General features: G+C 38.9%; 1 pseudogene across 1 annotated transcript; it reads left to right on the top strand.

Annotated features, from left to right (window-relative positions):
- Nucleotides 1–24,881: 24,881 nt before the first annotated feature.
- LOC308340091 (peptidyl-prolyl cis-trans isomerase A-like) lies at nucleotides 24,882–25,375 on the top strand (annotated as a pseudogene). Its single transcript has one exon. The product of its transcript is annotated as a peptidyl-prolyl cis-trans isomerase A-like (transcript).
- Nucleotides 25,376–26,987: the final 1,612 nt, after the last annotated feature.

Raw genomic sequence — 26,987 nt, forward strand, 5'->3', positions numbered from 1 at the left:
CCTAGAGAATGATGATGAAGACCCGAACAGGAAGGTAATGGTAAAAATACAAATAGAAGGATAAATTTAGGAAAAAACCATAGAAGAAGGAGTAACTAATTTTGGCGATCAATTGGACATCAGGAATGAAAGAAAGAGAGGAGATTAAAACAACTGCAAGGTCTTAAAATGGAGGAATGTGGTGAAGTACCAGTCACAAAGATAGATAAGGGCTGCATGGGGCATGGGGGTGCAGGTTGGGAGGGGGTGGTAAAATGTTTGGTTGTTAATATGCTCAGTGTAAGGTACCTGCAGTTAATTTCTGTGGATCCCTCAAGTAGGCATTTTGAAACAGAAGTCTGATGCCCAGGAGAAAAGGATCGAGGGTGGATAAAGGTTATAGAAGTTGACGGTCACTCAACTGAAACGTATTGAGTATCCCTCATCTGCTCAATTCTGTCTTTGAGATACAGTAGTGAACAAGTAAACGTGATGTCTACCTTTACGGAGCTCACCATGGAGTATAGACATTGTCATACAAATTGACAATTTACCTAAATTAAATGGTTATTGGTTCCAGGAGGAAAAGGGAATTGCAGAACTGGGCCTTATAATAGGGATCTAACTTCAATTTTGGGAAATTGAAAAGCCTTTTCTGAAAATGTTTAATTTGAGCAGAAACCAGAAGAATAAGGAGGAGAATGGCTGAAGTTCAGATAATCAGAAAGTGACAAATTCTGAGAGAAATTTGTAAAGAGAATCAGAAGCCAGATCATATAAGGCATTTTAGGTCATGTTGAGTATTTTAGAGTTTATTTTAAGTCAGTGGCAAAGTACAGATGAATTTTAAGCAGAGAAGAGGCATGGTAAGATCTGCATTTTATTGTGGCTTCTAGGAAGTAGTATGGATGGTCAGGGTTAAAAAAGGAACTTGGTTTAATTAGGAGGTTATATTAATAATACCAGTGAGATGATAGGGACTCAATTACCATGGTGGCAGTGGAGAAAAAGAGAAGAGGAAGCAAAGTTGAAAGATATGATGATGAATTATAGATGGAAAATGAGAAAGAGATATGAAAGATGACTTCTAGGTCTCCTTAAAGAACAACTGAGTAGGTGGTTTCCTATCTCAACTAAGTAGATGGAAATATTGTTGTCCCACACTGGCAACATTTAAGAAGAGTTACAGCTCAGTTTTTGAAAATAAAAGTTTAAGGTCCCTGTAACAATTCCAGTTGGAGATAATAGGTATATAGCTTATCAGGTTTCTAGAGCTCAGAACACAGGGTATGGGCAATAATGGAGGTATGCATTTGCAAATATATAGCATGCAGAAGGTGTTTAAGGTCATGCCAATTAGTCAGATTGTTATGACAAGATGGAAGAGTGAGAGGAGAAAGCATATATGAACCAAGACTTGAGGAACATGAACACTTAGGACTAGGGTAGATGACAAGGTGTCACTATTCAAAGTGGACTCAGAATTATGCAGAAGAGTATGAGGTAAATCAAGAGCGTCTGCTATCATGGAAGACTAACCATATAGGTAAGTATTTTTTGTTTCTAGTAAGTCAAGAAAGATGAGTGTAGAACAATGCCCACTAGATATAACATCAAAGGTGACCTTAATGAAAATAGTTTTGGTACAGTGGGGCCCAGTCAGATCAGACTGAGTTGAAGAGTAAATGGGAGAGGAGGAAGTGGAGGAGATGTGCAGACAGCAAGGGTCTCCAGAGCTTGACTGTTAAGAAGAGAAAGTGTGACTAAAAGAAAAATATGAAAGCAGGAGCTGGAAGGACATGTGAGGAAATGGCGAGGCTTATAATTATTGTATTTGATTTTAAATATAGGAACTATTAAACATATTTGAATGCCTAGGAGAAGAGTTTAGTAGAAAGGGAGAGGTTATGTAGGAAAAGAATGGAAACAGGTGGAACAAAAGTCCCTGAAAGGGCTGGAACTGATGAGATCTGAACTAAAAGTGGAGGAATTGGTCTTTGTTTGGGGGGAAGGGTACACATCTATATTGTAAAGATGTGGTGCAGTGAGGACAGGGCTGGTGCAGCTGGGCCGAGAGATTTGGTGGTGGGAAGATAAAGGCATCCTGGCCTCATGGCTTCTTTTTGGCTCTGACGTTCATGAAGCAAGGTCATGTACAGAAGTGACAAGATAGAAGTACAACCTTTGAGAGACAATGGTCTCAAGCCTAGAATTTATTGTGAAAGGAAGATCAGAAACTTAGAGCATGACTGCATTCAGGATCCAAGGGAGAAAGAAAAGTGTATGCAGAGCATTAAGAAAGGATGGACCAAGAGGCACAAGAAGACTAAAGACTAAAGAGCCTAGGTTGTAATGGAAAAGAGAAAAGTTTCCAGAAGTCTCCAAAGGGAGAGTCAATGTCATGACCCGACTAAAGCTCTTGGGAAGATAGTATTTTTTTAAGTTTGTGTCTCATGACAAGAGCTGTACTAGGTGCTTCATGCGAATTAGCTCATGGCAAAGGCTAAGAGAAATGTAATATTAACTGTAGACAGATTGACTTGTCTAAGCTCAAATGGCAAAGAATTATATAGTGAGCTTTTTAATGTAGGAAAGACAGAACCTGAAGCCCATGAACTTACAATTCTGAATTTTGTCTCAAAAGGCTAACCAACATATATTGGGCCTTTGCTATTAGCAGGCATTTTGCTAAACCCTTTATTCATGGAAGGATTTACGTTGCTATTTGAAACAGGAAAAAATAATCAATTAAAAATAAATAGAGTTAACTATTTATTGGCACTTATCTAAGACAAAAGAAAATGATGTGCTCCAAAATCATAGTCACGTATTTTATTAAACTCATAAATAACAGCATTTATTAAGTGCTCATTCCTTACATACAAAACTGAAAGCTAGGATGGGTGAAGATAGGGTTAGACCAGCATATTCTCTCACCTGTCAGAGTTTACAAGGTAAGGCTGACTCCATAACCAAAGGACAATGGAACAACCATTGAAAATAAATACATGAAAAAATATCGATACTGAGCAAAGGCAAATATAGTGCTCAGCATATAGAACATTTTAGGAGCTGGTTGTTCAGATAGGATCCAGATTAGAGTACCTCTGCCTAGAAATTGGGTCACTAGAAAGAATTTCTAGTGATATTTTTGCCGCATCTCCCTCCAGCCCCCTAGTAACAAAAGCTTATTAATCTCTAGTGGGGTCCAGATTCTAAACAAGGCCAGATTAGAATGAAAATATATGAAATTGCCAAGGTGGATAGTTCAAAGGTGAGGATGGGATACCGGGTGGGGGGGGGGGGGCGGTTCAGGGCTGAGTTGAGAACAGCCTTACTGGTGGGTGGCTCAGTTGATTGAGTGGCTGCCTTCAGGTCAGGTCATGATCCCAGGGTCCTGGGATCGAGCCCCACATCAGGCTCCCTGCTCAGCGGGGAGCCTTCTCCCTCTCCCTCCGCCTGCTGCTTTGCCTATTTGTACTCTCTTATCTGTCAAATAAATAAATAAAATCTTAAAAAAAAAAAAAAAAAAGAACAGCCTTGCTGCTTCTGGAGTAAGGTATAGGATCTTTATACACTGATGTCACACGGAGGTAAAAAGTGAGGAATATTCATCGCTGGATCTAGTCATATCTATATGTATATCATTCTCTATCCATCCATCACCTGTCTTCTATAGATATTTATTTTTCTATCTGAAACAGACCAAAAAAAGATCTTTTAAGACATATTGGCAATGCCTTATGAGAGCTGCAGGCATTATACTGCAGTTTCTGTATTAGAAAATGATCTCCATGTTCACGTAGATGGATGATGTTCCCAGAACTTGGTGGATTTGATTAAGGCAGATACTTACATGAGAAGTCTAAGGTAATCACTAAGTTTCCATCCACGTGACAATTTCTTTCTGTGAGGAAGAAAATCCAATTTAATGCTGTTTATAGAGGTATTATTTGCTAATCATTGTAAAGTAAAAACTTCGAGTCTATAATAACTCTAGGGAAGGGAGGTTCTTTACCACATTTTGATTAATAACTGATTTTTATAATTAAATACTTTAAATACCTCCCATGTATCTATCTGTCTGTCTGTCTAATGAAATCAAGGCACTGAGAGAAAGTAAGAATATTTTATATATTTGTGGGGGTGAAAATGGGTTTTTGCACAGGGCAAATTTCAATTTTCTTCTCATTCGGAAGACTTGTCCATTGCTAGCCCTTAGAGAAAAGCAGTTTCTAGAAATCTATGCCTTATATATATTAAACAAAAAAATCCACAGTGGAATGTGTCATGAGCTTTGGTGAGCATGGTTTTGCTTGCCATATGAAGCATTCAGAGGAGAAGAGGGATTCTGGATCAAAATGAGGACAGCTAACTTGAAGTGAGTAAAGCTCCAGGTATAAAGGCTGCCCTGATCACATGGAAATTTCTCTTCTTGTGACCCTTTGCTCTCCTGCTAAGACCTTGATTTTAAGGCTGTGGTTTCTGAGGGGTGGGAATTACTGGGAATGGCTGGAAAAGGAATCCTGAGTGATTTTCTTGTCCTTTCAAAATCTTCTTTAAAGTCTGGACATGTCGGGCCACTGCTAAATCCGTCTGGCATAGCATTCCTGACAGGCAAAATTACTATCTTGGAGTCTGCCTTCACTAGGGCTTCTGTTTGAACTCCCGGGAAGCTGACATCCCCATAGAGTATGAAATCCCCCACATTGGCTGTCAACAAGCTGGCAGCTTACTGACTGTGTGTATTACCTGCTGGCTGTTCTTCCGGAATGAAGACACCTGTCTGACAATTTATCCCGGAAAAGAGTCTTGCAGATTAACTGGGAAGGCGCATCCTGCGCGCAAATGAGAGGCTGATTCTCATTCATCTACTTGTTTGTCTCCTATTCGCCAGTGTACGAAGGGCAAAGACCTATCAGGCTACTTCCCAGCAATACATTATTTTAGTCATCTTTCAGCTCACCAAAAAATCCAGAAGCAAAGTAGATCATTTGGATTTACTGTGTGAAGTGGCAACACTGCAGAGATCAGCAGATCGAGAACTACTAATAAATAGATTTATCCGATTTCGTTTACCATCTAGACTCTACGATGGTGTGTGTGCCTCTTGCTGTATATGTACCTACCTCGTTTGGGATAAAATGCTTAAATGTGAAGGAAAAGAATATGCCCACATGCTCTTAATGAGAATTCTCTTACTTACAATTTCTAAATACATAGTCGGTTAGAAAAGAGATGGATGGTTAACTAGATAGACAGGAAAACACACGCAGACAGAGAAAGAAATCGGCATTACACTGAAACATGACGAAGTCGGGGATTTTTTTAGAGTACACGGAAAATTCTGTTACAAACAAGGTTCTGCTGCTCGCTCTTTCCTGGACTGGGACGTTGGTTTCTTCCTTCTCTCTCTTTTCTCCTGCCTTCTCTCCTCCCTTTGGAGCTCTACAGAACACTTGCTCCGCCCCCCAGGACACGGCTGAGTGGCAGGGTTGGCAGCGGAATATTTGAGAGACAGACTCCGGCTGCTTCCCTTCATCACTTTGCTCTCACTTCCCACTTCAGCCCTCCCCCCACTACCTGAAAGGCAATCAAAGATTAAGTGAAAGAGAAAAATATGTCAACGTTTTTTTCTTTTAAAAAAGAAGTCTATTTGTCTTACAGCTTGATAAAATGCCCTAGTAGGTTATGTTTACTTAAGTTTTCTTTCCTTTTTTTTTTTTTAAACTTTTGTCTGCTAGCCCTGTGATTCTGAAGCACACTGTCTAGACCCTAGACTAGACAGAGTAGTCAGCTGCAGTCACTCTCAACAAATATCCAGCATGCAGTGTGACTTCAAGTCTGTAGATTTTTTTTTTTCCCTCTCGAGTGAGCCTAACTAGTTCGTGGTAGGAGGTTTTGTGCACCAGCACTAATTTGTAACGAGAGCCAGGGATGGAAGACGTGTTTCTCTCTTATGTTCCGTACTTAAAGCAGGAAAAAAATAATTTTAAAATATGTAAGTCCCATTTGCACTTTAAGACTCTGCTATTGGTTAGACCATTTAACCGACCTTAGGCAATCCAGGATAATTTTGTTTCTTTCTGGTGTTGCCTCTAGCTGTATACATTTCCTGTTAAAATCTACTGCTTAAGCAAACACTAAGACTCTCCGAATCTTGGTATTTTAATCTGTAAAATGGGGATAATCTTACTAGCATGGGACCAAGTGTCACCTATATGTTTACGTGTCCACCCTAATGCCTACAATTACTTAGGGAAGTGTTCAGCCAACATTAGTGTAATCAAATTTAACTGTTCCTACAGATTTTAAAGAGTCCACCATTGATAGTAACAGAATAAAATTTTACAATTATCATGTAAATTTATGCACATAATAGCCTCTTCTAAGGCAAATGCCTTCACCCTAAAATCTTGATATTAATAATAATAACAAGCAACCTGTATATACATTGCACTTTACAAATATCAAAGATATGTAATATCCGTTATCTCACTTTACCCTTCCAATAATCCCAAGACTTTTTCAACATGAGATTACTGAAACTTCTAGAGCTTAAAAACGCACTTAGGGTCACACGTGGATCATACAATAGAAGAGGGACTGGAACTCGAACCTAGAACCCATCTAGAATCAACGTTTATTGATTTTAATAGAGGACAGAGTCAGTAGGAAATGAAATACACTTACAGCAACCAAATCGAGTAGATGTCCGTCTTTGCCAGCTTTAGCAGTGGCCATATTTTACTGGGTCTACTGAAGCTAACAGTTTTCTGGGCTAAGGGGGTCATCAGGTAAGTGAAAATACAATGTGTGTATGGTGGCTTTTTATTTCATCTCACAGTTTAGTCTGTATTTGATTACCTAAATAAATTGAGAGCATTTTCCTTGGTGATTTTTGGATTTATAAGATGTATAGCCTCTATACTCTCCACCCAACCATTTTTTTTTTTTAACAGCATGATGGTAATGGACATAAATTTCATTTGGTTAGAACAATACATTTATAAGCCAGTGTGTGGCTGACTTATATGAACCCTCCACCAAAAATACAGTGGTTTATCGTTATTTTCATGAAGTGTCAAGCATTGAAAAAAGAAAATCTTTAGATTTCTTATTTCTCAAGGGATATAAATGGACCTCTACCTACAGTTCTGTGTGCCTTGTCCATTTGTAAGAGTTCATGATAGTAGTAAGAGAGAAGCAGGGGCAGTAAAAGGGAAACTATGGCCTACATTTAACAATTTATCAATACGTGAATACTGGCATCTAAGTTTTGACAAGAGGCAGCTCCATTTTGAATGATTCTAGAAACACTAAGTTTTGTCCATTTTGTAGGATCAATAAAACACTTGCAAATTATTGTCACATTCATTGTCAATTCTGAACTTTCGTGGTAGGAAATGTCTTAGTAAGCCATTTATTCATTATTGCTTGTTCTAGCAAGACACTTAGAATGTTTATTATGATTTTCATTTTTTGAAAAGAAAAGAATATCATCATTTTGTAAGAGTATAATCTGTGACAGCATGAGGGGAAAAAGGTAGTGTGTAATTACATTGTCAAATTCCAACAATGCTCAAATTAATCTTCCTATTTGGTTTTGCATTAATCATATTTTTAATAAAGATCACCTACCCCTTTGCAGACATTTCAGTACTTGGGCCCAATATCTTGTCTGAAAACCAACTTCTCCTCCCATAATAAGCCACATGCTTGGGTGTTCTCACACCAAAAATTTCTTCATGGCACATATTGGAACTCTTTTTAGAAAAAGATCTTCAGGAAGAGAGTGCTTTGGGGTCAATTGTTTGCTTTTAAGGAAAAGTAAAAAAAAAAGAAAAAAAGCATGGTTAATATGAATATCAACTCTAAAAATCTCATTCTTGAATAGGAGGGATACTGCAAGGCTAGGAGATGTAAAATTTCATCAGATGTCAGTTCTTTCACACCACCGGCCTTGCCACAGCCCTTTGGAGTGTTAGAAGACTTTTCTTATTTTTTTTTTTTTTAAAGATTTTATTTATTTATTTGACAGACAGATCACAAGTAGGCAGAGAGGCAGGCAGAGGAGAAGGGAGGAAGCAGGCTCCCCGCTGAGCAGAGAGCCCGATGCGGGGCTCGATCCCAGGACGCCGGGATCATGACCTGAGCCGAAGGCAGCGGCTTTAACCCACTGAGCCACCCAGGCGCCCCAGACTTTTCTTATTTTTTATCGGGACTACACCAGGAATTATACTAGGAATTATGTCAGTCCTGCAGCAATTTTCAAGAAGCCGCGAGTCCATGATCCTGAAACTTCGACTGCTGACAAGAAGTTGCTTGGAGCAGCAGTGTTATTAACAAGCCACCTTTCCCGCACCCCGTCTGCACTGAAAGCCATCCCCAGCTCACCACCTCCATCTGTCTCTCTGTACGATGGGGCGTGCACACCAGCAGGCTCTGGCCATGAGGTTCAGTTTGCTGCCGCGTTACTCATCAAACACCCCGTGCGGTGTGGACTCCTTCCTCTCAGTATCGCCGGCTGCAGGCAACCAGCTCTTGAATCTGACAGAAGTGTGTACTTACCTTCTATATGATGAAAGCTCTTTAGGCAGCAATGCGGATGCCTTAAGAATGAAGATATTTAACTATGCGCCCAGAGAGATACATTTGGTACTGTGGGTGTCTTTCCTGGAATATATTACATGTCTTTGGGGAGGTAGGCTCCCTTGATTTGATGCCATCAGGGCTTTGTTCTCTGCATAGTGTCCTCTGAAGACTACCAGGTCCGGATTCTTGTTTCAGCTTTTAAAAGGCCTCTGAGGACCCATAAATTCAGTGCTTCTGGATTAAAGCATAGGATATGCATGTGCCTACTGTTCTCTTCTGCTCTGGTCTGTTCTTGGCCAAAGGCTCTGCTTTCATCCTTGCTGCTGGTTATCAAATGGTGTGCAGATGACTTACCACCCTCCATAGTTTTGTTTGTTTGTTTTTTTAAACAGGCCCTGTAACTCTTACTTTGCCTCAAATTGGTGGGTTATCAAAGTTACTCAGAAATTTCATTTTCATTTTTTTAAAAGTCTTCCCCTCCTTTTCTAGATAGAAATGGGGGTATGGTGAGGGTTGTTTCTCATATTGTTAGTTCTCTCAGATTCTTTCATAATACTTTTGCGAAATAGGGAAATGTCAATGACTGGCCCCAGAACGAGATCACAGATCTTAGAAATCATATTTCCTCTTGATTCAATGCAGGATGGAATGCATGGACTCTAGAAAGGGAAGCAGTATGATGTAATGGGCAAGGACAAGGCAAGGATATTGTGGTTTAAGATCTAGCTTTGTCAATTACCAGTTACCTGGCCTTGAGTTAAGTTCAAGGCCTTAAGCCTCAGTTCTGTCATCTGTCAAAGGAAGGAAATAGTGTCCAACTCTTAGGTAACTTTGGGATGTGGTAGTAATTAAACTGGAGAGTGCAATACAGGACTAAGCACAGAACATGGCAAATAGTAAATACTTAAGCGTTATGTTGTACACTATTCTGATCGAGGACAGAATGTTCTTCTAAAAGCAAAGGAGAAAATTAAACTGAATGATTCTCTTCAATTTTACTGTACTTTCTGCTTTATCGTACCCTAGGATTTTTAACTCACGGGTGGAGAATGAAAAGGGAAAATTAAAATTGCGATTTGGTGATTCTATGCAGGAGTTCTGCAATAGGATTCAACCAAGAATTCAGGACTTTGGGTCCTCCAGATGTGTCTCTATCCATAAAACTGTATTTCCTTTGACTCGTGTAGAACTGTGTACCCAGAGGGCACTCAATAAAAATAATGACAAAAATCAACCCATTGCTGCACACAGGAGTGAACTTAAAGATCGATTTCATATTATTTTTAGTGTTCTTCAAAGCACCCGGTTTCTTGGGGGAAAAGTAAGCCATATTGCTTGTAAGCTTTTATGTTTTCTTGTTTAACATCTGTCTTGGTCTTGGACTTTGCTACCATCACTGACATGTGGCAAATCAGTTCTTGAAATTAAATGTTATCAAATGTTTTAACTAGCTAATTTTATAGAACCAGGGAGATAGCTGGCTCCAGATAGCTGGCATCAAATGGCACCTACCCATCACATACTCAGACAAAGGTTAATAAAAATGGTTCCTATACTGGAATATTGAAATGAGTACAAGTAAAACTAGGAAAATCTATGGAATAGGATATGTTGATTGCATCAATGTCAATATCCTCATTGTAACACTATGCTGTAATTTCACTAAATGTTACCACTGGGGAAAATGGGGCAAAGTGTAGAGGGAAGATATATCTGTACTATTTCTCACAACAGCATGTAAATTTATAATTATCTTAAAAAATTCTTAATTAAAAATATGAAAGATACCTTCAGAATGATTCATATTTATAAGTATTTTTTTCCTCGACACACCTTCAACTACTCACTGCTTTGTATAACATTGAAGTGAGATATTTTCTACAATCAAACCATTAGTTGGTCCACAGCCTTTAAATTTCATAGAAAAAAATGGAGTGAAGTGGCTAAACTACTACAGCTTGTTCTTTCTTTCAAACAAACCTTGGAAATTGGGACAATTCTTACTTTGGGACTTAAAAAGAATTGGCCAGAGGATAAATAGAATCCACAAAAGAAATTTGCGTATAAAGCAGCATGGAAATGTCTTCAAAAGAAGAGCATCTTTCCTTGATCTATTTTTAAAGTAGAATGATATACGGTGACAAATTCTAAAATTTTAGAGCAGGCTCCATCTTTCAATTCTGAAATGTATATAACCATTAGCAATAGCAGCATCTACTCCTGCTGGGAGCTTAAAAATGGTTATTTTCTGATTGTCCTTTCTGATACTTTAATGTACCATGGCCTATGGTGCAATGCCCTTGTTTATTCTGTATTTCAGATTTTTTTAATATTCTTGCTAAAATCATGGGGTGCAGAATCATGTTTCTCATGGTAACAATGATTTGAATCCAGTCACGTGAGCGTAAAGAACTGTTATCCATACTAAAGATCCAAAATGACTCTAGATCACTAAAGGTGATCTTGAGTGTTAGTATGGTGGGAGTCAGTGACAATACATCTTTGTCTTTGAGACCTCAATAGAGCCATGCTGATTTTAACCATGGGAAAGAGTGTGGAAGGGGAGGAAACCATGGGCTTTCCAGCTGTGTTTCTGTAACTCAGATATTTACAGCTGAGATAACTAATCCTCTTGGCTTTTCTTTGCTTTAGTGAAAATAACAACAGTACATAATGTACAAGACCAGGGCTAATCATGGTGGAGTGTTATGTATATTTGTCCTGACCTATGTTAAAGGAAAAGGAGGGGGAAAATATGCTTTATTTGGATTACCTAGCAATTATTTCCACATTTACTTGCCATTATCTCATGTCTCCCAAAAGACTTTAAAGATCAGTATAGATGGTGAGTTTTACATTTTCACTATTTCTAGACACCATTCCATCCTTAAATGTCTGAAAATTGTATTTGGAAACTCTGAAATATCTATACCTGTTAACTGAGGTTGCTGCATAATGAGTCACAGGGAAAGACATGGGGCACACATCTTTTTCTCTGATGATCACTCAGTGCCTTGTGGATATGACTGCATAGACCTTTAAACTAATAGCATTCATAGAGTCTTCACCTACTTTCTCCCCAATCTGCATGTTAGTTCTTTCATCATCCACTCTCAAATTTAGCTGGAAATCTCCCAAAGTGTAGCTCATATACCTCTTCTTGAAAGGCAAATGTCCAATCAACCGCGTTTGACTTCAAGGAAGTTTTGTGGAAACTAATTTTAAGAGGGTATGACAATCCCCAAACTCTTAGGTAAGTAGGAGACCTGTGGAAATGTGTGGTTATATTAACAGCTTATTTATGGAATGCGGTCTTTATTTTGGCAATTTTTTAAACGGTTTTACTGTACACTTTGAAGGTGCATGAGTATGCATTTGCTGCTCATTATGGGCTGCAGTTCTGGGGCAAAGCTGGGTACAAAGAGTCTCTGAAGGACAAACCCGACCATTCATCTGTACACATGTACCATGCTGGCCGCTGTGTGTTGTAGAAAGAGGCTCTGCAGATTCTCCAATAGGAAGAAATAATGAGCTTAAAGCAACAGCTCCTCTGAAAACAGTTGGCAGTTAGATAATGATGGATATGCTACAAATTCCGGAGATATCAGCCAAGAAAGATGCATGATGCATATAAAGAAAGGAAGGCTAAAATCTACTACCTCTGTTTTAAGGGTGAAAACACAAGATGTTGTTCAGTATGATGGCGATATCATTGAGGTACATTGTGCTGCATGATAAACAACACCACACTCCAAAACAAATTTCTTTCCAAAGGAGATGATTAAGAAAAAAAAATTAGACATGGTGGGAAGAGCTGGAAAGTGGAGATTGAAATCTTGGCCTCCAGTTGAGGTTTTAATTTGTGCTCTCTTGCTGAAATAACTTTACATTCAGCCACTTGGTCCTTCCTTGTGAGGTGCACATGGTCTGGTTAACTTACGACAGTGTTTATGGACATCAATACCATTGATTAAAAAGTAAAAGTTCTGTCAAACAGTAGTTTGATCTTCATGACAGCAAACAGCCTGTTTGATGTTTTTATTGAATCAATTGATTTTTTTTTTCACTGAATTGATTGGTTGTTTCACTGTCATGTGGACACTTCCTAAATCAACATGTCCCTCTGTTGAGGTGTTTTTTGAAAAAGTCTGATTCACGGATGTGTCTAGAATATCAGGCTAACAGAATCTTATGAAATCCCACTGCATCAGAATAAATGGTATCAGTGCTGAGCAAAAGAGGTTTTTGTTCTTCCTTTTCTTCAAGTTGGATTTGGATTTCAGAATTCAAGCAACTCAGTTTTACAGACTGATAGAAGGTCATTTTTTTTCTTATCTTGTTTAAGTATGTACTTTGGATGTTGACTGGGTTGTTAGATAATACTCTATCAATAAGGGGAAATTGATTTCTCATAGATTTTTAAGTATAAGAGAAAAAGGAAACAAGTCCTTACGCTGCCTCATCTCTTTCATATACAAGCTGAAGCATTAGCCAGACTTCCCTGCCTTTCCAAGGGAGTTATCAAATCTACTATTCGTGATGGTCAAGAATTTTTAAATGCCCAGTGAGTCTGGCAAAACCTCATTATATCTCTAGTATACTTAGATTTACCAATAGGCTTTTGTTTTTAACAGTGCTGGTTAGGTATGAAGATAAAGTCTGCTGTATTCTGTCTTAAAAGTGATACACGGACCATTTACTCCACACACTCGTGAGTATGGTAGAGAGAGAGAAGAGAAGGTACTTGCAGATGTGTTTTATCTGTTTTGGTTTCAATGCAACAGATTAAACACCACATCTCAAAGAGGAGAGATTGATGCCCTTTGTATGATCAGCAAGTCTCTCTTCCACAGGGGCTGCAGTAGAATGTCTTTATAAGGTGGACTGTGATGTGATGACCCTGTTAGGGCTCTGATCTATCAACTTTCAACACACTCTGGGGTTGTTCAATATTCCAAATTCACTTAATACTGAGATTCTACCTATTTGGCACATCCCTTCCCTTTGATACTAACCAAAGTGTGTCTCTAGATTATCTCTTGTCACCCATCCATTCATCCATCCATCCATCCATCCATCCATCCATCTATCCATCCATCCACCCAGCCATCCATCCATCCTCTTTCAGCCCTCGGATCCTCTTCAAGACATCTGAGTTACAGCAAATACCTTTGTCTTCTACTTGATTGATCAAAGTTATCTGACACAAGTTTCCCGATTTACCGTCTCACTCTAACTTCCAAATATCTTCATACTTGTATCCTTCCTATCACATCACTTCAGTGAGTCTATATATGTTCAGCTCTCTTTTCTTTGTTTCCTACCATAGAAGGACAATTTTATGAGCCAGAGCTTTCATTTTCCTTCTGTGTCACTGTGTTTTGTAATTATTTCCCGATTCCTCTGAATGATCATTGATTTCTAGTGGCTCTATCACCACTATCCACAAATATTTTTGTGTCTTCCTTAACACAAGAAAAAGATGTTTCTAGCTCATAGTACTCTTCAGAATTACTACACTTTTACTGCCAAGTTTCTCCAGAGGGCAATTTACAATTCCAGCCATCATCCCCTCACCACCCCTTCACTGACAGTCTGGCTTCCAGCCTCATCACTTTACAGGAACTCCTTTTCCCAAGGTCACCAGTGTCTTCCTAATTGCCAAATCCAACAGTGTGTTATCAGTCCTAATTCCTGAAATCACTGTAGCATTAAACACTTACTTGACTTCTTTGACTCTTGCCTATTTTTTTTTTTTTTTTTTTGGTCCCTCAGAGAACTTTCTCATGGCTTCAATTCTGAGCATCAGGGGTGGATGGAGAAAGAGCTTTGATATCAGGTGATACCAAGTCTAATTCTCTAGGGTTCTTCCATTTATCAACTATATGATCTTGGACCCATTTTTTGCTTCCTAATAATTTTAGCTTCTGCATCTTAAAAGTAGAGATAATAATGCCTTTGGCATGGAATAACTAGGATTAAGTAGAACTGAGCAGCACATAGTGGATGCTTAGTAAATGTAAGTTTCCCTGATTTTCCTGAATAATTTCCTGCTAAGTTGTGGTCATATATATATATTTTTATATATATATATATATGTATATACACACACACACACACACACATATATATACGTATATATATACACACACATATATATATGTGTATATATATACACACATATGTATATACACATACATATATATGTATATATATATAATATATATACATGTATATATATATTTTTTTAGTTGCTTATTTCTACTAGACATCCTACTGCCACCTCAGTTATGCAGAGTAAAGCACACATATTGTTTTTCTTTTTATGACCACCTCCCCAAACTTCCTCTTCTTTAATTCTTTCTCTCTCAGCATCATCATGGCCTTCACAAAGGCCACTGACAAGCTGCCTGGGTTTACTTGGGAAGCTCTAGACTGCTGAACCTCAGAAAGAATCATGGACACAATTTTTCTGAGGAATCTCCGTACCTGTTGGTATTAGTATCTCTCCTGATCCCATTCTAACTCTATGTTATGTTTTCTTACTTGGTAAGCTGGCTTGGTCCTGACTTCAACCCCTGACTTTTTTTCTGGGCCCAAAAGAGGCTCTGGGTCCTGCTTTGGTCCATTCTTGGCTCTCTCCTTAGTTCTCTCTGCTTTTGCTGCTTTCCCTAGAGGTTGACATCCAAGTTCCTGGTTTTCCAGGCCACCCGAGTTGCCTCATTAGATAGCTTTCTGTTGTCCTCACCTGACACAACTCCATAATTATCAAAGCCACCTTACTAGGACCTGCTTCTGAGATTTACCCCTTCAGGGTGTGACAAGTGATGTCATCACTTTCAATGTCTCAAACACTTGAATTAGCTTTTCACCCTTTTCCCCCTCTTCTTTCTCTAGGACAACCCTCGAATCCATTCAATCCCCAATTACTGTAGTTTTGCAAATCTTCATACATGCATTTTTTCTTTTATTATTTATACCAATAGAATAATAATGTCACTAACAACAACAACAACAACAGCAGCTACCATTTGTGGAGAGCCTACGGTGTGCTAGACATTCTGGCAAGACTTTACAAGCTTCATCTCTTATAAAAGAGAAAATTGAGGCTTAAGAAGGTTAAATACCTTGCTCAAGGTCACAGTAAGTACTGGAGCTAGGGATTTAAGCTCAGATTTGTCAGCTCCCAAACCTATGGTCTTATTCACTGTTTCATTTTGTTTGAAATGATCACATTTCCTTGATGGAAGCATTTGTGTTCTTTTCATAAATATTTTTCAAACTGCGTATCTTTCTAACTACAGATTTTGTGAAATTGCACCAAACAAGGGATTTCGTGGAATTAGAAACAAATTGTAAATAAATTGTTAGTCTAGTAAAGATTCTCACTTAGTGTTAGCCAGAAATAAGAACAGTCCCAATTCCAAGAGAAACCAGGAGAAGTAAATAGTGTGACATGGCAGAGAAAGGAAATGAGTGAAAATTTAATCTCTAGTGTCGTCAACTTATTTATCACTGGGGGCATTCTCTGGTAGGGAAGAAATAAAAGGGGTGTCCTTGGAAAGAATCAAAATGGAAATAAAGCTAATGGTGTCAGGCAATAAGAAGTCAATGGAGAAGAGCAGTGGCGTGGTTTAGGAGAACAGGTTACTGTTTGAAATACTTCCTACTAGTGTTAAGCCCTTGAACATGTGCATTGTAATGTCGAAACATTTGTATGGACTTCCTAGCCCTCTTTGTGCAAAGTCTGAGACAGAACACTGGGCTTGGGATCTGAATACTGAATTCTCTTCCTAGCTCTATCACCAAACAGCGACTTGACCTTGGACAGATCTCCTAACCTTCTTGTTCCTGAGTTTTCTCAGCTTTAGAATCCCTGGGAGTTGGGTTGTATGAGCTCTAAGGTTCTTCCTTGCATTAGCCTTTACTATTCCATCCACTCAAAACGCTGAGGACTTAGAGCTCAGATGTGTGGCTCACTACCTATGCTACACATTTACTAACATTACATATGGATGTCACGGGTTGCTCTGGTCACTCAGATTGTGGAGAAAATTGAAAAATCTTGATAAGGGAGTCCCCAAATGGGACATAAGCACAGGACATCAGAGGTTACACACCTTTTGTAAAGTACCAGAGTGTGTTAGCACTCTGCTCTGCCGGCAAGATCCCTTTCTAATTCTTGAGTCAAGCCCCCTACTGCCCCTTGGTGCATCTGTTTCCTCGCACTGCTGCATATGACTTTGGTTAGCGTGTGCAAGGGACGGTCTGTGCAACCAAAATGCAAAGGTACAATTACAACTGAACAAGGGAATAATTTGGCCAGTGGTTTAGTATCTCAAGATCTAAAGAACGATCACCTTCGGCTAGACTGGTAGACCCAAATTGCCCTTTTTATTGCTTCACTAAAACACACCACTTTGCCCAGTTCATTTATTGACTTTTTCATCTCAAGCACAAATTCTTACCCAGGTAGGAGTTAAAGGTCCACAACACACTAATTGTAAAAGCAAAAGTGCCAATTCAACAGAATTCCAAAACCAGGGGAAATGCCTACGAACCTGACAACTCTTGTGTAAATTAAGCCTGAAAATGATTTTTTTTTTTAAAGGGGCTTTGGGTGTTCCTTGAAAAACTTTACCTCAGTTACAAGAGTGTGTGTTTCTATGGAAAATGAGGAAAGAACTTTGTGTCAGTTGCAGAAAAGAATAGGAAACACTGAAGTTGCTTTCTGGAAAACAACAAAAAACTAGCTGCTATGATTTGATTTAAATCACACCCCAAAAATATCACCCTACCTTCCAGAGAGCATCCGTCATTTGCATAAATAATCCACCCCCCTGGCCCGCTTTGCAGCAAGCAAGAAAGAGTTAAAACACAAGAGCAATTTTTAGAGGAGAGCTTATGACTAGCAATCAGTGCTAATAAGATTCTTTTCCTCTTGCAAGATTCACAGAAAGCCCTAGATCCATGCCGAGCACATTCAAAGGCAAGGGACTAAGAGCTCCTCTCACAGGTTCATTATCATTCTCAGGTTATCCCAAGCCAAGTGAATCAGGAAAGCAAATGAATTAGTGAGAATTACGGAGCCTCTGTGGTCTGAACCCACTCCAAATCTCGGTGAAGATGAAAGGTAGACGCTGATGTCTCATGTCCCAAGGTTCTCAGGATGGGAGCCCCAGAGCCTCGCTGTTCCTCCAGAGCCTTGCAGAAATGTGCAGGCAGTTAATGTTGCCTAACGTCTTCTGACCATGGGTTCAGCCATGTGGGAAAAGTTTTACGAGGCTGCAAAACCAAACCCCCTTTCACTCACAATTAATTACAGAAGACTTGCTATAGCACCTAGCTGTCAATGAGTCCAGCATGGGCATTTTTCTTCATATTTTTGTCACTTACTAAGAACCAAAGATACCAGGGTAATGCTTTAGTATATGATAATACCAAATGGGATTTTTGAAGGAAAAAAAAATCTATAAAATATTTGCTGTGCTAACTGTTAAGCTTCTTTGGAAGAGATACTTTGAGCTGAGCAAATAAGTATGGGCAGAATGGGGAGGGGGTGTGCATTCGGAATTGTGGTGGAGATAGAGTGATCCTTGGAGCATCTATGCAATTGAAATGAAACATGTAGTAAAGGTTTGGGAGTAGCAGTTTGTTTTCATTAAATACTTGTTACTGCTAATTATATTTGATCACTATAAAGAATACACTTTAATTAAAGAAACACAGTGGTTAGAAAAATATTTGATTTCCAAAGGAGAACAATTTATCTTTTCATTAGTAAGGAGGGAAAAAAGTAATTGTGACTGTATGTTTTTCAGCATGTTATTGGTTTGTATGGAGAGGTTTTATTCTATTCGTAGGGGAAAATGTTATTTTTGTTCCTAAAATTGAACTACTAACATCATATCATGTTGTTTGCATGCATGCTTCAATTTATTTAACATAAGTAATTATTTTAAAAATGAACATTTGGCAAATGATATAAAACAACATATTCTAACATCAACCTGAATCAATGTATCTTCTTTCTCTTTGGAGATAGTTTCCATGTTAACTCTTTCAGTGAATGTTGAAATGTACTGTCACATTAATGTTTTCCCTAACCAACATATGGTTTTCATTCTCATTTTGCAAGGTAATATTTCAGCAGTGGTCTGGAGGAAATTAATGGAAAATGAAGGCAGATAACTATCCTTGTAACTAAAGCCTAGTGTTCGTGTTGCTTGCATATCATTGTATATAATAATTCTTTTAAGCAACCACAAAATTTAAAATTTTTGACTTGTAAAAATGTATCCTTGCTACATCGTTTTAGTATGAGTGAACTCCCATGAGTTCCGGAAGTGTAACAGACCAGGGTACATCTTAGTGTAATTGGGATAATCTTAGGAAAAAGGACAATTCAAATACTGTGTTTATGGTATATAAGTGTCAGGGACAACTCAGACTTAGAACAAGAGAAACCCCTTCCTTTTCAATCTTCACACCAGAAATAGCATTGGAAAAAAAAGAACATTCAGAGTTTGGCATCATGTTTTTAAAGGAACTAATTTTTATCTTTCCATTTTAAACATATGGCTGTGAATTTTGGACAACATTTTGTTTGTAAAATCTTTGGGAAGTTTGCTGGTTTTAACCATTTTTTTGTTTTTGTTAAAACACGTAAATAGTACCAAATGTACATAGCCATGTATTTGGATAATTATACTTTTTAAAACTTTTTTTCTTTTATCTCATGGAGAAAGATGAACCCAAAAATCATATTTAAAATATAATGTAGATATGTTTGAAGCTTCATAGCTATTTTCCTTTCACATTATAATCTGAGAGTTTGATTTCTTTTTGGCATCTATTTAAATTACACTGAACTCAAGCAAACATAAGCTCCCAATGGGACCGGGTAGAAAAGAGACGCCGTCTCATTGGTGCTTCTCTATTGCATTCTGCTCTTGTCACCGTCCTTAGAATTCCCTACTCTTGTCACTTAAATGTTTTCCAGTGAGAAGTTTTTTCTTCCTTTCTTACAAAACTAAAATAATTTGACACTTCTGGGTGGAGGAAGAAAGCAGACTCCCAGCTTTTGATGAATTATATTAATGTGTATGAAAACCTGTGTGTTCGATAATGCTAAATCTGTAAGCAATTTTACACGGAAATCAGCTTTTACTAGATTTCTGAATAAAGCGCAGGAAAGCAATTAGAGCAGTTTGGTATACAAAGAACGGCCTAGAGAGCCGCTTTCTGCATGCTTCCACCAAAGCAGAAACACACCTTTATGAATAGAAATATCACTTAAAATGCCGTGATTTGGCAGCAACCCGCAGCAGTGGCGACAGCAAGCACCCCTGCATTAGCACAGCAGCCTGCCCTGCCCTCGCGCTGCCCACAAATGACCAGGGAAATCCCAGAGGTACTCTTGAATTTCTGCATTCTCATTTCTTCAGCCGTAGAATATCTGTCACTCACATCCCACTCTGGCCAAAGTGACACCTGCCAGTCTCAAGAACAAGGACAAATTGTCCGTCTGCCAACCGTTCTCAGCAATGGGAGCTGAGCGATGGTAGGCACGGACATCTCATGGTGTATTGTTAAGCTCTGTAATTTGTTTTTGAGATATTTCTTTCAAGGAGGTTAATTTTCAGCATATTGTTGTTTAACATTCTGAACTTGCATTTTTGTGGTCCACTGTACATCGTAATGACACATTTAAGAATATTTACAAACAGGTGGCAAAATCTATGTTGAACAGGCTTAGGCAGCACTGTGCAGGGCAATATGATATTGTCGTGAAAGACTCATGGCTTTGGTTATTGCAAGTCTCCTAGGATCCTTTTCAGGCCAAAATCCAAAAGTATTCCCTCAGACCCACAATTGTGATCTAAGAGTTTTATGGTGTGTGTGTGTGTGTGTGTGTGCGCGCGCGCGCGTGTGTGTGTGTGTGAGAGAGAGAGAGAGAGAGAGAGATCTGTCATCATGTCATATGAAGTTATGCAACATTCTGTCCCTTGTTGATGAAATGCAACATGACAGAATGTAATGTAATGTAACGTATCAAAAAATGTAAATAATATACTTTGCGGGATTAGATATCTGCTGTCAATTCCTATAGTAGGGATCTGAACTGAACTTACTGAGGCGGACAGAAGCTCAGTGAACGCCAAACTGGCCGTGGTGTTTGAGAACCAGCACACACCACAGTTCACTGATTTCCCCAATTACTTTGGGGTAGTTTGGCACGTATAGAAATGTTCAACAAAAGTTCTCTTGTTGGACACTTCTGGGAAATAATTTGATTGTTAATTACAAACGCTCAGGGTGATTGCTCTGCATAATTGTTTCACTCCTTCAGTACTCCATTAGAAGCTTATCTGCCGACGGTTTATTTTTAGATCTTTGAATTTTTAACATCTTCCTTATGTCACTCTGATGCAACACGAGTGACCTCTCCAGATAAAATCCTTTACCCAGCCAGGGCAATCCAGTGCCTCCTGTGAGAGGTAGAAGTGGGGAGACAGTATGACCACATGTATTTTATCTCCAACAGCATCTGTAATCACAGGACACACATACACACACACACATATTTTAAAATTCTGTGCCTTTTGAGAAATAACTTCAGTTAATTTCCCCAAATTGCTTGAAAATCGTGAAGAGCAAAAGGCACATCTCAGAATTAAACCGAATGCATTCCAGATACTATTTCTTTTTATTACCAAGCTGTAGTCTCGACTCTTAACAATAGACAACACAAAACAAGTCCACGTTGCTTTAAAGGTAAGTGGGTAGAGGCCCATCGGATACTGCATTCCTGAGAATGGAACCTTTTATTTGCTGTCATAGTGATGACTTTTAATTGTCCTAATAAATAAGCTTTTAAAAAGCTTCTAAAATGTTCTCTAATAACATACTTTGGTCTTTAGCCATAGAAATGCAGAAATAATTAGAAGTGGCATTGTGTACACTGCCTTCTGGACTGGGCTGAAGGTGAAGGAGAAAGTCTCATGCTATCCTTGTCAGCCGCAAGGGTAATTACTGCTGGCTGAAATTACTCAACATTTGTTTATAAGCTCCCCAGAGCATGCTGTAAATAGATTGTCTGTTATAGTCCAATCACATTAAAACACTGCTCCTTGCAAACTGCTACCTCCTGTTTTCTGTAAGCTAGACAGAGAGAGCCTGCTGCTCACTTATTGAGCACCGAGCAGGGAAGAGCTATGTTTAATGTGATTGTTTTCATTAGATTCTTCTCTGTCCAAGATCACATTTGTCGTTTTCAGAGTCTGAATGCTAGTGGGGTCCATTACTTTCATTAGGACCCTTTTATTTGCTTTTGGGAGGATGGATCTCTTTATTAGGGAGTTGAGTATGTAACAGTTTGGAAGGAAATTTAAAACAGTGCAGAAGAGTTACCACATACGTTGCCTTCGACACATGGGACTTGATTATCTATATTGAGTTTTAGGAAGTTCATAGCACCTACTGGCTACACCAATTCAGTTTCATTTAGCATTAACGGAGTCCTCGCTCTATGCCTGACACTGAGCTACGTACTACGAAGATAAATTTTTATTACTTTTATAGAGACTAAAATGTAGCTAGGGAAAAATGATTTGGATACATGATAAAGGTAAAGACTAATAAGATATGTGATGAAATATAGACTTGAAATACAATAAGCATCAACATGACTGTGCAAAGTATGCATGTGGCTGATCAGCAAGTTTTTGTGTTTGGAGAGCAAATAGAATTTACCGTTTTGGAAAGGTAATAAGGCTTTATGAATTAAATTAATTGTGTCCCCTTCAAAAGGCACCAGAGACAACCCAGAGAGTAGTTGGCTCAGCTTTTTGGTGACCCTTGCTTCCTGTTTATTATTTCACATGAGAGAGATTTGATTGGACCTTTAGGCCAGCTGGCCTAAAATGTTTTGAATATAGAAGAGAGCAGGAGATTAAAAGCAGCTCAACCAAAAGAACCTGGATATTCACTGAGCCAAATCCTAAGATAGTCCAAGTTTGTTCTCTAATTGATTAGTAAATACGTTTCGCTATTTTGGTTTTTTGTTCACACTGGGAGAAGAACTGGAATAATTCCTGGGTTGTTTCTATTTATAGTTGACCAAGATTTCTTACCAAAATCTGGGTGATTCTGTCTCTACAGCAGTCTCAAATTAAAAAAAAATATATATTATAAACCTCTTTTGAAAAGGGAGAGAGATTGGAAGACAAATATTGCCAAGAAAGGATACTACTCAGTACATGGGAGATATGGGAACTAGAAATGCGAATTGTAGAAATGCAGATCTGAGACACAGAAGGACTAGGATTGGAAGACATGTGGGTATAATCTTACTTTCCAGGAAATATTTAGTCTTTCCCTTCCTTTCCACCATTCTAATTTTTTTCTCAGGGAAATTATCCTTCTTGTTCATCTAGTCTGGAATTGGTATGGGGTTTTGGAAAACTCTCATTTCCCATTTTATATGCCAATGTCACTGGAAAGCCATACAAGAGATAGAGAACTTGGGTACCAGAAATGATGATTCAATTAGATTTCACAATAGTTCCAGGAAGTACTCTATCCTAGCCTTTAGCACAGGAAAGAGCATTGGATGCAGAGCGGATTTCGCCAGGCACACATATCGCCACGGAAAGCCAACCATGTTTTACATAGAGAACTAAATGAGCGTGGGGATGCCAGTGGTGAGTTCATTTCAGAATGTTTGGCTAAATTTATTTTCAAGAGAAAAGTGAAGCTAAATAAAATCATTCTTTAGGGCTGGCACACATTGTCTTAAAATAGACTGAATCCATTTGTAATCTATATAACATTTTTATATGCTCCCCATTACTCACTTTATGCCATTAGGAAAGCACTGAATCTTTAAAGAGAAACTTCCTACAGCTAAAAAAGACATTAAGGGGGAAAAATGCTGGGAGCCATAGTGACAGGTACAACTAAGCTTGTATCCTTCGGTTCCCTGGAAACCAGTCAAACACTATCTCATCTTGCAATGGTTGTGTCTGATCCTCGGCTTCAGACATCTTCCTAATAATGGCAACTGCAGAGGTGACTCTCTGCAAATAAGGGCTTGCAGCCACTGGGCATCCATCACATTTCTCCAGAGCAACATTAGACCACCCTAATGGGGACTCCCGTCTTCATTATGATATTAATTCTCTAAATTTCCAAAGTGATTTCATTTGTAATATGACAAAGCCTGGCTGCTCAGGAGACAAACTGTTTTCATCCCCCTCCCGCATGCTCACAAAGCCTTGCTCTCTTTAGTCTTTGGGGGAAAAGGAATTTGATAGCATCAGATCTCTCGTGATACACAAGGCTGGCTAACGGCTACAACACCTGCCAGCCCTTCACGCCTGCTCATCGGCCTGAAGCCTTCTAAAGCAGTGGTTGCTGTGTGGAACATGGACGATGGTTTGGAAACAAACGATATGGGCAGAAAACAGCGGGCGGATAGAAAACTCGGCATGGAAGCTGGGTGGGATTTGAGGGGAACAGTAGGGTCACCCCAGAGGCAGGAAACAGAGTCTGGGGAGATAGGGCTGGTTTGGGAGGTGCTAGCGAACGTCGTGCTTTTTCTCCCTCGTACACTGGAGTTTTTGCTGTGGCTACAGATTCCCAGACTGCCAACTATATACAATCTCCAAAACATGGTCATTCATTTTTATTCCAGTATGCTAGCTTCTACGGACTTTAATTCAATCTACCACATCAAAATTAGCCCATCTTCTGCAATGCTTACTAGATATAAAATCCAAGACTTACTAAAAAATCCTGTCTCAATCAATATTGAGGATTTTCTACTCACCGATGATCATTGTTTCTAACTGAATTAGCATCGTGGATAAAATGTCTGAATCGAGCAACCCAGTGCTAAATTTTCAAGAGGTCCAACATTGGTTAAAATACCGAAGTGGATGAAAATTTTCTCTGCTTTCCCTTTCCTTGCTTTCTACCAGCAGCTTCTTACTCTTACTTCTTGCTTCATTGGTGATACTCCACTAAAGAAATTCTTCTCAGAATAGTCTTTAAAATGTTATTATTTTTGAGTAAGGTATAGACCCATCAGTAGTTCACTGTTACTGAATATCCCAGCACCTCTAATTGGAGGTGGTACATTTTCAGTAGGAAGCGCCAGCAAAAGCTGAGTTTGATTCCACCAGTGAACTTTACCATCTTGGAAAGTGAATGAAAGAAATTACCTGGCTTCTATTTCTTCAGTTTCAAAGTGGAGGAACCGGGCCTTGCTTTCGCTACTGCGGAGCTGCCCACGCAGCCTAGCCATGGTCAACCCCACTGTGTTCTTTGACATTGCCCTGGACGGTGAGACTCTAGACTGAGTCTCCTTCTAGCTGTTTGCAAAGTTCTGAAGTCAGTAGAGAACTTCCATGCCCTGAGCCCTGGGGAGAAAGGATTTGGTTATCGAGGTTCCCACTTCCGCAGTTTTATTCCGGGATTTCTGTGCCCAGGCGGTGGTGACTTCACCTGCCCTCATGGCATGGGTGGCGAGTCCATCTATGGGGAGAAATGTGATGATGAGAATTTCATCCTGAAGCACAGGGGTCCTGGCATCTTGTCCATGGCAAATGCTGGACCCAGCACAAATGGGTTCCAGTATTTCATCTGCACTGCCACGACTGAGTGGTTGGATGGCAAGCCTGTGGTCTTTGGCAAGGTGAAAGAGGCCATGAACCTTGTGGAAGCATGGATTGTTTTGGGGTCCAGGAACGGTAAGACCAGCAAGAAGGTCACCACAGCTGACTGTGGACAAATCTAATACGTTTTTCTTGTGTTGTATCTTAACTACCAGATCACTCCTTCTGTAGCTCAGGTGAGCACCCCTTCAACCCCATCTGCTTAAGATATCCTATAATCTTTGTGCTGTTGCTGGAGTTCTATGGGCTTTATACTTTCTTTACTCCCCTCCAAGTTTAGCTGTGTTGCAGAGTTAATTTTCTGATTATGAAATAAAAACTAAACAAAAAATTGAAGTGAGGGAACTGGATTGTAGACTCTAAGTTCTAATATTTTTTATTATTTCATGTTATATTTATATTACTATTTTAAGCATTATCTTATATCCGATTTTTTGTCTGTATATGTTTAAACACCTGGTGTCTTTGAAGGATACAGCTGGGCCATATCTTATCATCACAAATTTTTAACTGAATATACATATCATTGATTTACAATTTCAGAATGTTTGCTGTAGCTCAGAATCTTCAGGCCATTAGAATTAAGGAAAAAATTGTAAAGCTTTTTTTTAAAGATTTCATTTATTTATTTGATATATATATAGAGAGAGAGCAGCAGCAGCAGGAGAGGGAGAAGCAGACTCCCCACAGAGCAGGGAGCCCAATGTGGGACTCGATCCCAATGTGGGACTCAATCCCAAGATCCTAGAATCGTAACCTGAGCGGAAGGCAGATGCTTAACTGACTGAGCCTCCCAGGCATCCCTGCAAAGCTTTTATGCTTGAATCGATTTCTTTTAGATTTTATTATTAGTACAAAATAATTTTATGCTATTATATATGTTGTTTTTGGAGATTTTAAAATATAGATGTATAGATTTTTAACAAAATGAAGCAATTTGGGGGGGGTGATAAATTTTGTCCCATTCTCCAAACTACATTTTTTTTTCAAAAGAAGATTGAAGCAAGAGAACATTACTGAATATTTCATCTCTCATCCATCTTATTTTTCAATTTAAGAAACTGTCCTATAAATTTCTTTAACTTTTTGCTTTTTCAGTTTTAAAAACAGATTCAAAACTAAGTTTTGTTTCTTTAATCTCAAACTTCCATAAATGTTACAATACTTCCCTTTAGAAACTGAGAGTTGGATGTTTTTTCTTATAGTTCAATTTCTAGGATAAGTCATATCTCGAGTTATAATGGTTTGTTTCTCAAGATTTACAGAACATAAGGGTATGCCCTAAAACTTACCATGAATTTTATGAATATTTGTCAAGTCTGTGTTCAGACGATTCCCAAATGAGCAATGATAGAAATTTCACAGAATCCTGTTCCCTTCCTACTCCCTTCTGCAGTACTTGAGTCTCAGAATCCCTTGCCAAGACTGTAGCATAAAGCCTGGGGGGTTGTGACAGGGTGGGAAGGGAGCAAGGTGGAGATTCCCCATACCACTGGAGGGCTTTAATTGTGGGAGATGTCCTCCTTGGGTCTCAAATTAAAACAAAAGAGTTGAGTTACTGCTCAATCATCAGAATTTTATTACTGACTGCCTACTATGTACAAACTAGCCTTTCTCCTCCAAATGTCCTCCTTGGAACATGATTTTTCACTTTCTTCAAATGATTGGGATTATAATGGTCCATAACATATACCTAAGGCATAAGGGCTGTCGCTGTTGGATTAGCTCAGATGG

The sequence above is a fragment of the Martes martes genome (assembly GCF_963455335.1).
Source record: "Martes martes genome assembly, chromosome: 3".
NCBI lineage: Eukaryota > Metazoa > Chordata > Mammalia > Carnivora > Mustelidae > Martes > Martes martes.